This window comes from Octopus bimaculoides, unplaced genomic scaffold (assembly GCF_046866305.1).
Source record: "Octopus bimaculoides isolate indiv1 unplaced genomic scaffold, ASM4686630v1 contig40, whole genome shotgun sequence".
NCBI lineage: Eukaryota > Metazoa > Mollusca > Cephalopoda > Octopoda > Octopodidae > Octopus > Octopus bimaculoides.
In genome coordinates this window covers 357,501-372,098 of record NW_028315290.1, presented here as the reverse complement: position 1 = coordinate 372,098, position 14,598 = coordinate 357,501, and the positions used below count along the sequence as shown (strand labels likewise).

At 65.2% G+C, this 14,598-nt stretch overlaps 1 non-coding gene across 1 annotated transcript in view; it reads right to left on the bottom strand.

Moving 5' to 3' along the window:
- Positions 1–14,392: 14,392 nt before the first annotated feature.
- Positions 14,393–14,598, bottom strand: part of LOC149129328 (large subunit ribosomal RNA) — a 5,180-nt gene continuing 4,974 nt past the window's right edge. The window contains exon 1 of the ribosomal RNA XR_016240029.1: positions 14,393–14,598. This exon is cut by the window's right edge and continues 4,974 nt beyond it. This is a non-coding gene — a ribosomal RNA (large subunit ribosomal RNA).

The following is a 14,598-nucleotide window of genomic DNA, read 5'->3' as shown; positions in this document are numbered from 1 at the left end:
GGGTGACTATCCCACCGCACCCCGAGCCGCAAACTCGCGAACTCGGGAACTCGGACCCCCAAACGGGTACGCTAGCGGCCGCGTGGCTCGTATCGCAGCGCCGACACGTCGGCCTTTTCCATCTAGCCGGCGGCCGTCCGCCGCCGAGGCGTCCGCATTCTCTTTACTCGCTGCCAGTCGCTTCCCTCTCGCTGCCGCTTGCTGCTGCTTCTTCCTCTTCTTCTTCTTTCTCGTCCGCCTTGGCCGCCGTGTAACACACACACACAGACACACACACTCCCGGTCGACAGCGCTTTCGATCGCCAACTTACGGGTACGCTACCGGCCGCGTGGCTCGTAAGGCAGCCGATACGTAGGCCTTTCCATCGCACCGGCGGTTCGGCTGCGGCCGTCCGCCGCCGAGGCGTCCGCATTCTCTTTGCTCGCTCACAATCGCTTCCTTCACGCTGCCGCCACGACTCGCTCGGCCTGCTGCTTCGGCTTCTTCATCTTCTTCCTTCTCGTCCGCCTTGGCGGCCTTGGCGGCCCGTATCGCAGCCGACACGTCGGCCTTTCCATCTCGCCGGCGGCAGTCCGCCGCCGAAGCGTCCGCATTCTTTTTGCTCGCTCCCAATCGCTTCCTTCTCGTCCGCCTAGTCCGCCGGCTAGGCCGCACACACTCCCGGCCGACAGCGCTTTCGATCGCAAACTCACGGGTACGGTACCGGCCGCGTGGCTCGTATCGCAGCCGACACGTCGGCCTTTCCATCGCGGTGCCGGCGGTTCGGCGGCGGCAGTCCGCCGCCGAGGCGTCGCTCTCAATTCGGCCTCTTTCGATCGGCTCTGCGGGTACGCGGCGGCGCCCGGCCGGCCGGCCGCCGGCCGACCGTCTGCCTTTCAATCGGCTGCGGTTCGGGGTGCGGGTCATAGGGTACGACCGTCCGATCGACGACTACCCTACATAGTAGTCTGGACCCCCTGGGGGTATGAGGGTCACCTAGAGGGTGACTATCCCACCGCACCCCGAGCCGCAAACTCGCGAACTCGGGAACTCGGACCCCGAAACGGGTACGCTAGCGGCCGCGTGGTTCGTATCGCAGCCGACACATCGGCCTTTCCATCGAGCCGCGGCGGTTCGGCGGCGGCAGTCCGCCGCCGAGGCGTACGCATTCTCTTTGCTCGCTCCCAATTGCTTCCTTCTCGCTGCTACTTCCGCCGCTGCTGCTGCTGCCGCCGCCACGACTCGCTCGGCCTGCTTCTTCTTTCTCGTCCGCCTAGGCGGCCGTGTAACACACACAGACACACACACTCCCGGCCGACAGCGCTTTCGATCGCAAACTCACGGGTACGGTACCGGCCGCGTGGCTCGTATCGCAGCCGACACGTCGGCATTTCAATCGAACCGGCGGTTCGGCGGCGGCTGTCCGCCGCCGAGGCGTCCGCATTCTCTTTGCTCGCTCACAATCGCTTCCTTAACGCTGCCGCCACGACTCGCTCGGCCTGCTGCTTCGGCTTCTTCATCTTCTTCCTTCTCGTCCGCCTTGGCGGCCCGTATCGCAGCCGACACGTCGGCCTTTCCATCTCACCGGCGGCAGTCCGCCGCCGAAGCGTCCGCATTCTTTTTGCTCGCTCCCAATCGCTTCCTTCTCGTCCGCCTAGTCCGCCGGCTAGGCCGCACACACTCCCGGCCGACAGCGCTTTCGATCGCAAACTCACGGGTACGGTACCGGCCGCGTGGCTCGTATCGCAGCCGACACGTCGGCCTTTCCATCGCGGTGCCGGCGGTTCGGCGGCGGCAGTCCGCCGCCGAGGCGTCGCTCTCAATTCGGCCTCTTTCGATCGGCTCTGCGGGTACGCGGCGGCGCCCGGCCGGCCGGCCGCCGGCCGACCGTCTGCCTTTCAATCGGCTGCGGTTCGGGGTGCGGGTCATAGGGTACGACCGTCCGATCGACGACTACCCTACATAGTAGTCTGGACCCCCTTGGCGTATGAGGGTCACCTAGAGGGTGACTATCCCACCGCACCCCGAGCCGCAAACTCGCGAACTCGGGAACTCGGACCCCCAAACGGGTACGCTAGCGGCCGCGTGGCTCGTATCGCAGCGCCGACACGTCGGCCTTTTCCATCTAGCCGGCGGCCGTCCGCCGCCGAGGCGTCCGCATTCTCTTTACTCGCTGCCAGTCGCTTCCCTCTCGCTGCCGCTTGCTGCTGCTTCTTCCTCTTCTTCTTCTTTCTCGTCCGCCTTGGCCGCCGTGTAACACACACACACAGACACACACACTCCCGGTCGACAGCGCTTTCGATCGCCAACTTACGGGTACGCTACCGGCCGCGTGGCTCGTAAGGCAGCCGATACGTAGGCCTTTCCATCGCACCGGCGGTTCGGCTGCGGCCGTCCGCCGCCGAGGCGTCCGCATTCTCTTTGCTCGCTCACAATCGCTTCCTTCACGCTGCCGCCACGACTCGCTCGGCCTGCTGCTTCGGCTTCTTCATCTTCTTCCTTCTCGTCCGCCTTGGCGGCCTTGGCGGCCCGTATCGCAGCCGACACGTCGGCCTTTCCATCTCGCCGGCGGCAGTCCGCCGCCGAAGCGTCCGCATTCTTTTTGCTCGCTCCCAATCGCTTCCTTCTCGTCCGCCTAGTCCGCCGGCTAGGCCGCACACACTCCCGGCCGACAGCGCTTTCGATCGCAAACTCACGGGTACGGTACCGGCCGCGTGGCTCGTATCGCAGCCGACACGTCGGCCTTTCCATCGCGGTGCCGGCGGTTCGGCGGCGGCAGTCCGCCGCCGAGGCGTCGCTCTCAATTCGGCCTCTTTCGATCGGCTCTGCGGGTACGCGGCGGCGCCCGGCCGGCCGGCCGCCGGCCGACCGTCTGCCTTTCAATCGGCTGCGGTTCGGGGTGCGGGTCATAGGGTACGACCGTCCGATCGACGACTACCCTACATAGTAGTCTGGACCCCCTGGGGGTATGAGGGTCACCTAGAGGGTGACTATCCCACCGCACCCCGAGCCGCAAACTCGCGAACTCGGGAACTCGGACCCCGAAACGGGTACGCTAGCGGCCGCGTGGTTCGTATCGCAGCCGACACATCGGCCTTTCCATCGAGCCGCGGCGGTTCGGCGGCGGCAGTCCGCCGCCGAGGCGTACGCATTCTCTTTGCTCGCTCCCAATTGCTTCCTTCTCGCTGCTACTTCCGCCGCTGCTGCTGCTGCCGCCGCCACGACTCGCTCGGCCTGCTTCTTCTTTCTCGTCCGCCTAGGCGGCCGTGTAACACACACAGACACACACACTCCCGGCCGACAGCGCTTTCGATCGCAAACTCACGGGTACGGTACCGGCCGCGTGGCTCGTATCGCAGCCGACACGTCGGCATTTCAATCGAACCGGCGTTTCGGCGGTGGCCGTCCGCCGCCGAGGCGTCCGCATTCTCTTTGCTCGCTCACAATCGCTTCCTTAACGCTGCCGCCACGACTCGCTCGGCCTGCTGCTTCGGCTTCTTCATCTTCTTCCTTCTCGTCCGCCTTGGCGGCCCGTATCGCAGCCGACACGTCGGCCTTTCCATCTCACCGGCGGCAGTCCGCCGCCGAAGCGTCCGCATTCTTTTTGCTCGCTCCCAATCGCTTCCTTCTCGTCCGCCTAGTCCGCCGGCTAGGCCGCACACACTCCCGGCCGACAGCGCTTTCGATCGCAAACTCACGGGTACGGTACCGGCCGCGTGGCTCGTATCGCAGCCGACACGTCGGCCTTTCCATCGCGGTGCCGGCGGTTCGGCGGCGGCAGTCCGCCGCCGAGGCGTCGCTCTCAATTCGGCCTCTTTCGATCGGCTCTGCGGGTACGCGGCGGCGCCCGGCCGGCCGGCCGCCGGCCGACCGTCTGCCTTTCAATCGGCTGCGGTTCGGGGTGCGGGTCATAGGGTACGACCGTCCGATCGACGACTACCCTACATAGTAGTCTGGACCCCCTTGGCGTATGAGGGTCACCTAGAGGGTGACTATCCCACCGCACCCCGAGCCGCAAACTCGCGAACTCGGGAACTCGGACCCCCAAACGGGTACGCTAGCGGCCGCGTGGCTCGTATCGCAGCGCCGACACGTCGGCCTTTTCCATCTAGCCGGCGGCCGTCCGCCGCCGAGGCGTCCGCATTCTCTTTACTCGCTGCCAGTCGCTTCCCTCTCGCTGCCGCTTGCTGCTGCTTCTTCCTCTTCTTCTTCTTTCTCGTCCGCCTTGGCCGCCGTGTAACACACACACACAGACACACACACTCCCGGTCGACAGCGCTTTCGATCGCCAACTTACGGGTACGCTACCGGCCGCGTGGCTCGTAAGGCAGCCGATACGTAGGCCTTTCCATCGCACCGGCGGTTCGGCTGCGGCCGTCCGCCGCCGAGGCGTCCGCATTCTCTTTGCTCGCTCACAATCGCTTCCTTCACGCTGCCGCCACGACTCGCTCGGCCTGCTGCTTCGGCTTCTTCATCTTCTTCCTTCTCGTCCGCCTTGGCGGCCTTGGCGGCCCGTATCGCAGCCGACACGTCGGCCTTTCCATCTCGCCGGCGGCAGTCCGCCGCCGAAGCGTCCGCATTCTTTTTGCTCGCTCCCAATCGCTTCCTTCTCGTCCGCCTAGTCCGCCGGCTAGGCCGCACACACTCCCGGCCGACAGCGCTTTCGATCGCAAACTCACGGGTACGGTACCGGCCGCGTGGCTCGTATCGCAGCCGACACGTCGGCCTTTCCATCGCGGTGCCGGCGGTTCGGCGGCGGCAGTCCGCCGCCGAGGCGTCGCTCTCAATTCGGCCTCTTTCGATCGGCTCTGCGGGTACGCGGCGGCGCCCGGCCGGCCGGCCGCCGGCCGACCGTCTGCCTTTCAATCGGCTGCGGTTCGGGGTGCGGGTCATAGGGTACGACCGTCCGATCGACGACTACCCTACATAGTAGTCTGGACCCCCTGGGGGTATGAGGGTCACCTAGAGGGTGACTATCCCACCGCACCCCGAGCCGCAAACTCGCGAACTCGGGAACTCGGACCCCGAAACGGGTACGCTAGCGGCCGCGTGGTTCGTATCGCAGCCGACACATCGGCCTTTCCATCGAGCCGCGGCGGTTCGGCGGCGGCAGTCCGCCGCCGAGGCGTACGCATTCTCTTTGCTCGCTCCCAATTGCTTCCTTCTCGCTGCTACTTCCGCCGCTGCTGCTGCTGCCGCCGCCACGACTCGCTCGGCCTGCTTCTTCTTTCTCGTCCGCCTAGGCGGCCGTGTAACACACACAGACACACACACTCCCGGCCGACAGCGCTTTCGATCGCAAACTCACGGGTACGGTACCGGCCGCGTGGCTCGTATCGCAGCCGACACGTCGGCATTTCAATCGAACCGGCGGTTCGGCGGCGGCTGTCCGCCGCCGAGGCGTCCGCATTCTCTTTGCTCGCTCACAATCGCTTCCTTAACGCTGCCGCCACGACTCGCTCGGCCTGCTGCTTCGGCTTCTTCATCTTCTTCCTTCTCGTCCGCCTTGGCGGCCCGTATCGCAGCCGACACGTCGGCCTTTCCATCTCACCGGCGGCAGTCCGCCGCCGAAGCGTCCGCATTCTTTTTGCTCGCTCCCAATCGCTTCCTTCTCGTCCGCCTAGTCCGCCGGCTAGGCCGCACACACTCCCGGCCGACAGCGCTTTCGATCGCAAACTCACGGGTACGGTACCGGCCGCGTGGCTCGTATCGCAGCCGACACGTCGGCCTTTCCATCGCGGTGCCGGCGGTTCGGCGGCGGCAGTCCGCCGCCGAGGCGTCGCTCTCAATTCGGCCTCTTTCGATCGGCTCTGCGGGTACGCGGCGGCGCCCGGCCGGCCGGCCGCCGGCCGACCGTCTGCCTTTCAATCGGCTGCGGTTCGGGGTGCGGGTCATAGGGTACGACCGTCCGATCGACGACTACCCTACATAGTAGTCTGGACCCCCTTGGCGTATGAGGGTCACCTAGAGGGTGACTATCCCACCGCACCCCGAGCCGCAAACTCGCGAACTCGGGAACTCGGACCCCCAAACGGGTACGCTAGCGGCCGCGTGGCTCGTATCGCAGCGCCGACACGTCGGCCTTTTCCATCTAGCCGGCGGCCGTCCGCCGCCGAGGCGTCCGCATTCTCTTTACTCGCTGCCAGTCGCTTCCCTCTCGCTGCCGCTTGCTGCTGCTTCTTCCTCTTCTTCTTCTTTCTCGTCCGCCTTGGCCGCCGTGTAACACACACACACAGACACACACACTCCCGGTCGACAGCGCTTTCGATCGCCAACTTACGGGTACGCTACCGGCCGCGTGGCTCGTAAGGCAGCCGATACGTAGGCCTTTCCATCGCACCGGCGGTTCGGCTGCGGCCGTCCGCCGCCGAGGCGTCCGCATTCTCTTTGCTCGCTCACAATCGCTTCCTTCACGCTGCCGCCACGACTCGCTCGGCCTGCTGCTTCGGCTTCTTCATCTTCTTCCTTCTCGTCCGCCTTGGCGGCCTTGGCGGCCCGTATCGCAGCCGACACGTCGGCCTTTCCATCTCGCCGGCGGCAGTCCGCCGCCGAAGCGTCCGCATTCTTTTTGCTCGCTCCCAATCGCTTCCTTCTCGTCCGCCTAGTCCGCCGGCTAGGCCGCACACACTCCCGGCCGACAGCGCTTTCGATCGCAAACTCACGGGTACGGTACCGGCCGCGTGGCTCGTATCGCAGCCGACACGTCGGCCTTTCCATCGCGGTGCCGGCGGTTCGGCGGCGGCAGTCCGCCGCCGAGGCGTCGCTCTCAATTCGGCCTCTTTCGATCGGCTCTGCGGGTACGCGGCGGCGCCCGGCCGGCCGGCCGCCGGCCGACCGTCTGCCTTTCAATCGGCTGCGGTTCGGGGTGCGGGTCATAGGGTACGACCGTCCGATCGACGACTACCCTACATAGTAGTCTGGACCCCCTGGGGGTATGAGGGTCACCTAGAGGGTGACTATCCCACCGCACCCCGAGCCGCAAACTCGCGAACTCGGGAACTCGGACCCCGAAACGGGTACGCTAGCGGCCGCGTGGTTCGTATCGCAGCCGACACATCGGCCTTTTCCATCTAGCCGGCGGCCGTCCGCCGCCGAGGCGTCCGCATTCTCTTTACTCGCTGCCAATCGCTTCCCTCTCGCTGCCGCTTCTTCTTCTTCTTTCTCGTCCGCCTTGGCCGCCGTGTAACACACACACACACACAGACACACACACTCTCGGCCGACAGCGCTTTCGATCGCCAACTCACGGGTACGCTACCGGCTGCGTGGCTCGTAAGGCAGCCGATACGTAGGCCTTTCCATCGCACCGGCGGTTCGGCTGCGGCCGTCCGCCGCCGAGGCGTCCGCATTCTCTTTACTCGCTGCCAATCGCTTCCCTCTCGCTGCCGCTTGCTGCTGCTTCTTCCTCCTCTGCTTCTTCTTCTTTCTCGTCCGCCTTGGCCGCCTTGGCCGCCGTGTAACACACACACACAGACACACACACACACTCCCGGCCGACAGCGCTTTCGATCGCCAACTTACGGGTACGCTACCGGCCGCGTGGCTCGTAAGGCAGCCGATACGTAGGCCTTTCCATCGCACCGGCGGTTCGGCTGCGGCCGTCCGCCGCCGAGGCGTCCGCATTCTCTTTGCTCGCTCACAATCGCTTCCTTCTCGCTGCCGCCACGACTCGCTCGGCTTGCTTGCTTGCTTGCTGCTTCGGCTTCTTCATCTTCTTCCTTCTTCCTTCTCGTCCGCCTTGGCGGCCCGTATCGCAGCCGACACGTCGGCCTTTCCATCTCGCCTGCGGCAGTCCGCCGCCGAAGCGTCCGCATTCTTTTTGCTGGCTCCCAATCGCTTCCTTCTCGTCCGCCTAGTCCGCCGCCGGCTAGGCCGCACACACTCCCGGCCGACAGCGCTTTCGATCGCAAACTCACGGGTACGGTACCGGCCGCGTGGCTCGTATCGCAGCCGACACGTCGGCCTTTCCATCGCGGTGCCGGCGGTTCGGCGGCGGCAGTCCGCCGCCGAGGCGTCGCTCTCAATTCGGCCTCTTTCGATCGGCTCTGCGGGTACGCGGCGGCGCCCGGCCGGCCGGCCGCCGGCCGACCGTCTGCCTTTCAATCGGCTGCGGTTCGGGGTGCGGGTCATAGGGTACGACCGTCCGATCGACGACTACCCTACATAGTAGTCTGGACCCCCTGGGGGTATGAGGGTCACCTAGAGGGTGACTATCCCACCGCACCCCGAGCCGCAAACTCGCGAACTCGGGAACTCGGACCCCGAAACGGGTACGCTAGCGGCCGCGTGGTTCGTATCGCAGCCGACACATCGGCCTTTCCATCGAGCCGCGGCGGTTCGGCGGCGGCAGTCCGCCGCCGAGGCGTACGCATTCTCTTTGCTCGCTCCCAATTGCTTCCTTCTCGCTGCTACTTCCGCCGCTGCTGCTGCTGCCGCCGCCACGACTCGCTCGGCCTGCTTCTTCTTTCTCGTCCGCCTAGGCGGCCGTGTAACACACACAGACACACACACTCCCGGCCGACAGCGCTTTCGATCGCAAACTCACGGGTACGGTACCGGCCGCGTGGCTCGTATCGCAGCCGACACGTCGGCATTTCAATCGAACCGGCGGTTCGGCGGCGGCTGTCCGCCGCCGAGGCGTCCGCATTCTCTTTGCTCGCTCACAATCGCTTCCTTAACGCTGCCGCCACGACTCGCTCGGCCTGCTGCTTCGGCTTCTTCATCTTCTTCCTTCTCGTCCGCCTTGGCGGCCCGTATCGCAGCCGACACGTCGGCCTTTCCATCTCACCGGCGGCAGTCCGCCGCCGAAGCGTCCGCATTCTTTTTGCTCGCTCCCAATCGCTTCCTTCTCGTCCGCCTAGTCCGCCGGCTAGGCCGCACACACTCCCGGCCGACAGCGCTTTCGATCGCAAACTCACGGGTACGGTACCGGCCGCGTGGCTCGTATCGCAGCCGACACGTCGGCCTTTCCATCGCGGTGCCGGCGGTTCGGCGGCGGCAGTCCGCCGCCGAGGCGTCGCTCTCAATTCGGCCTCTTTCGATCGGCTCTGCGGGTACGCGGCGGCGCCCGGCCGGCCGGCCGCCGGCCGACCGTCTGCCTTTCAATCGGCTGCGGTTCGGGGTGCGGGTCATAGGGTACGACCGTCCGATCGACGACTACCCTACATAGTAGTCTGGACCCCCTTGGCGTATGAGGGTCACCTAGAGGGTGACTATCCCACCGCACCCCGAGCCGCAAACTCGCGAACTCGGGAACTCGGACCCCCAAACGGGTACGCTAGCGGCCGCGTGGCTCGTATCGCAGCGCCGACACGTCGGCCTTTTCCATCTAGCCGGCGGCCGTCCGCCGCCGAGGCGTCCGCATTCTCTTTACTCGCTGCCAGTCGCTTCCCTCTCGCTGCCGCTTGCTGCTGCTTCTTCCTCTTCTTCTTCTTTCTCGTCCGCCTTGGCCGCCGTGTAACACACACACACAGACACACACACTCCCGGTCGACAGCGCTTTCGATCGCCAACTTACGGGTACGCTACCGGCCGCGTGGCTCGTAAGGCAGCCGATACGTAGGCCTTTCCATCGCACCGGCGGTTCGGCTGCGGCCGTCCGCCGCCGAGGCGTCCGCATTCTCTTTGCTCGCTCACAATCGCTTCCTTCACGCTGCCGCCACGACTCGCTCGGCCTGCTGCTTCGGCTTCTTCATCTTCTTCCTTCTCGTCCGCCTTGGCGGCCTTGGCGGCCCGTATCGCAGCCGACACGTCGGCCTTTCCATCTCGCCGGCGGCAGTCCGCCGCCGAAGCGTCCGCATTCTTTTTGCTCGCTCCCAATCGCTTCCTTCTCGTCCGCCTAGTCCGCCGGCTAGGCCGCACACACTCCCGGCCGACAGCGCTTTCGATCGCAAACTCACGGGTACGGTACCGGCCGCGTGGCTCGTATCGCAGCCGACACGTCGGCCTTTCCATCGCGGTGCCGGCGGTTCGGCGGCGGCAGTCCGCCGCCGAGGCGTCGCTCTCAATTCGGCCTCTTTCGATCGGCTCTGCGGGTACGCGGCGGCGCCCGGCCGGCCGGCCGCCGGCCGACCGTCTGCCTTTCAATCGGCTGCGGTTCGGGGTGCGGGTCATAGGGTACGACCGTCCGATCGACGACTACCCTACATAGTAGTCTGGACCCCCTGGGGGTATGAGGGTCACCTAGAGGGTGACTATCCCACCGCACCCCGAGCCGCAAACTCGCGAACTCGGGAACTCGGACCCCGAAACGGGTACGCTAGCGGCCGCGTGGTTCGTATCGCAGCCGACACATCGGCCTTTTCCATCTAGCCGGCGGCCGTCCGCCGCCGAGGCGTCCGCATTCTCTTTACTCGCTGCCAATCGCTTCCCTCTCGCTGCCGCTTCTTCTTCTTCTTTCTCGTCCGCCTTGGCCGCCGTGTAACACACACACACACACAGACACACACACTCTCGGCCGACAGCGCTTTCGATCGCCAACTCACGGGTACGCTACCGGCTGCGTGGCTCGTAAGGCAGCCGATACGTAGGCCTTTCCATCGCACCGGCGGTTCGGCTGCGGCCGTCCGCCGCCGAGGCGTCCGCATTCTCTTTACTCGCTGCCAATCGCTTCCCTCTCGCTGCCGCTTGCTGCTGCTTCTTCCTCCTCTGCTTCTTCTTCTTTCTCGTCCGCCTTGGCCGCCTTGGCCGCCGTGTAACACACACACACAGACACACACACACACTCCCGGCCGACAGCGCTTTCGATCGCCAACTTACGGGTACGCTACCGGCCGCGTGGCTCGTAAGGCAGCCGATACGTAGGCCTTTCCATCGCACCGGCGGTTCGGCTGCGGCCGTCCGCCGCCGAGGCGTCCGCATTCTCTTTGCTCGCTCACAATCGCTTCCTTCTCGCTGCCGCCACGACTCGCTCGGCTTGCTTGCTTGCTTGCTGCTTCGGCTTCTTCATCTTCTTCCTTCTTCCTTCTCGTCCGCCTTGGCGGCCCGTATCGCAGCCGACACGTCGGCCTTTCCATCTCGCCTGCGGCAGTCCGCCGCCGAAGCGTCCGCATTCTTTTTGCTGGCTCCCAATCGCTTCCTTCTCGTCCGCCTAGTCCGCCGCCGGCTAGGCCGCACACACTCCCGGCCGACAGCGCTTTCGATCGCAAACTCACGGGTACGGTACCGGCCGCGTGGCTCGTATCGCAGCCGACACGTCGGCCTTACCATCGCGGTGCCGGCGGTTCGGCGGCGGCTGTCCGCCGCCGAGGCGTCGCTCTCAATTCGGCCTCTTTCGATCGGCTCTGCGGGTACGCGGCGGCGCCCGGCCGGCCGGCCGCCGGCCGACCGTCTGCCTTTCAATCGGCTGCGGTTCGGGGTGCGGGTCATAGGGTACGACCGTCCGATCGACGACTACCCTACATAGTAGTCTGGACCCCCTTGGGGTATGAGGGTCACCTAGAGCCTGACTATTCCGCCGGGCCCCGACCCGCAAACTCGCGAATCGGGAATCGGGCCCCGTCACGGGTACGGTAGCGGCCGCGTGGCTCGTATCGCAGCGCCGACACGTCGGCCTTTCCATCAAGCCGGCGGCCGTCCGCCGCCGAGGCGTCCGCATTCTCTTTACTCGCTGCCAATCGCTTCCCTCTCGCTGCCGCTTCTTCTTCTTCTTTCTCGTCCGCCTTGGCCGCCGTGTAACACACACACACACACAGACACACACACTCTCGGCCGACAGCGCTTTCGATCGCCAACTCACGGGTACGCTACCGGCTGCGTGGCTCGTAAGGCAGCCGATACGTAGGCCTTTCCATCGCACCGGCGGTTCGGCTGCGGCCGTCCGCCGCCGAGGCGTCCGCATTCTCTTTACTCGCTGCCAATCGCTTCCCTCTCGCTGCCGCTTGCTGCTGCTTCTTCCTCCTCTGCTTCTTCTTCTTTCTCGTCCGCCTTGGCCGCCTTGGCCGCCGTGTAACACACACACACAGACACACACACACACTCCCGGCCGACAGCGCTTTCGATCGCCAACTTACGGGTACGCTACCGGCCGCGTGGCTCGTAAGGCAGCCGATACGTAGGCCTTTCCATCGCACCGGCGGTTCGGCTGCGGCCGTCCGCCGCCGAGGCGTCCGCATTCTCTTTGCTCGCTCACAATCGCTTCCTTCTCGCTGCCGCCACGACTCGCTGCTTCGGCTTCTTCATCTTCTTCCTTCTTCCTTCTCGTCCGCCTTGGCGGCCCGTATCGCAGCCGACACGTCGGCCTTTCCATCTCGCCTGCGGCAGTCCGCCGCCGAAGCGTCCGCATTCTTTTTGCTGGCTCCCAATCGCTTCCTTCTCGTCCGCCTAGTCCGCCGCCGGCTAGGCCGCACACACTCCCGGCCGACAGCGCTTTCGATCGCAAACTCACGGGTACGGTACCGGCCGCGTGGCTCGTATCGCAGCCGACACGTCGGCCTTACCATCGCGGTGCCGGCGGTTCGGCGGCGGCTGTCCGCCGCCGAGGCGTCGCTCTCAATTCGGCCTCTTTCGATCGGCTCTGCGGGTACGCGGCGGCTCCCGGCCGGCCGGCCGCCGGCCGACCGTCTGCCTTTCAATCGGCTGCGGTTCGGGGTGCGGGTCATAGGGTACGACCGTCCGATCGACGACTACCCTACATAGTAGTCTGGACCCCCTTGGGGTATGAGGGTCACCTAGAGCCTGACTATTCCGCCGGGCCCCGACCCGCAAACTCGCGAATCGGGAATCGGGCCCCGTCACGGGTACGGTAGCGGCCGCGTGGCTCGTATCGCAGCGCCGACACGTCGGCCTTTCCATCAAGCCGGCGGCCGTCCGCCGCCGAGGCGTCCGCATTCTCTTTACTCGCTGCCAATCGCTTCCCTCTCGCTGCCGCTTCTTCTTCTTCTTCTTCTTCTTTCTCGTCCGCCTTGGCCGCCGTGTAACACACACACACAGACACACACACTCTCGGCCGACAGCGCTTTCGATCGCCAACTCACGGGTACGCTACCGGCTGCGTGGCTCGTAAGGCAGCCGATACGTAGGCCTTTCCATCGCACCGGCGGTTCGGCGGCGGCCGTCCGCCGCCGAGGCGTCCGCATTCTCTTTACTCGCTGCCAATCGCTTCCCTCTCGCTGCCGCCTGCTGCTTCTTCTTCTTCTTCTTTCTCGTCCGCCTTGGCCGCCGTGTAACACACACACACAGACACACACACTCTCGGCCGACAGCGCTTTCGATCGCCAACTCACGTGTACGCTACCGGCCGCGTGGCTCGTATGGCAGACGACACGTCGGCTGTTCCATCGCGGTGCCGGCGGTTCGGCTCCGGCCGTCCGCCGCCGAGGCGTCCGCATTCTCTTTGCTCGCTCACAATCGCTTCCTTCTCGCTCGGCCTGCTTCTTCTTTCTCGTCCGCCTAGGCCGCCTTAGTGTGACACACACAGACACACACACACACACACACACTCCCGGCCGACAGCGCTTTCGATTGCAAACTCACGGTCACGGTACCGGCCGCGTGGCTCGTATGGCAGCCGACACGTCGTCGGCCTCTTCATAGCGCCGGCGGCCGACCGCCGCGTCCGCATTCTCTTTTCTCGCTCCCAATCGCTGCCTCCACGACTCGCTCGGCCTGCTTCTTCTTTCTCGTCCGCCGCGTGGCACACACAGACACTCCCGTCCGACAGCGCTTTCGATTGAAACCTGAGGTTCGCCGGCGGAAACACGCCGGCAGACCCGTCTATCCGCCGCTCTCGATCGGCTTAGCGAGTACGCGGCGGCGACCGGCACACGGTTCCCGGTTTGTTGTATTGGTGCGCGTCTCTTCAGAGTAAAAAGAAAGAAAGAAAGCAACGAGAAAATCCGCCTCTACTGAAATGCGACGATGGATGATGACACACGCCCCGACACCGGTCTCGCACTTAGCAGCGTTCTTTTTCTACTACTCGCCCCCAGCGGCGACCTAAGGAAATGTACTCCGACGACTCGCTCGCCTCGGCGGCGGCGGCGGCGGCCGTGCCGTGCGCTCTCGTATCTGCGTTACCTTTCTTCCGTTCGTCTTCGTCTTCGTCTTCGTCTTCGTCGCCTCGATCGCTATTTTTCCTTTACGTCCTTCTTTCGTTTTCGCCGACGACAAACCATTCAGCCGCGCTTCCTCTCTCGGTCTCGGTGTCGCTCTCCATCACGTCCTCCCGCCTCGAAAGGGCGCATCGTGTCGTTCGCGAGAAGAGACTCAATAGATCGCAGTGTGGTATCTGCACTACTAAGCACGTTACTCCGAACGGCGGCAGCGGCAAGTCAAGGGATGATCCCTTTCACCGTTTCTCTCGTCGTCTCGCAATAAAAGAAAGGGAAAGGATACGCGGCGGCGGCGGCGGCGGCTGCTGCTGCAGAAGCAGCCACGGAGACGAGGAGACGAGGAGATTGCCGCCTCGAAAGGGCGGATCGTGTCGTTCGCGAGAAGAGACTCAATAGATCGCAGTGTGGTAGCTGCTCTACTAAGCACGTCACTCCGAACGGCAAGTCGAGTCGTATGCAAGCGATCCTTTTCGTCTCGATCTCTTCGAACAAGTCGTGGGGGAGCGGGACGTCGGCGACGACTTCGCGAGCGGCCGGACGTAAAGACCGACCACTTTTCCACCGCCG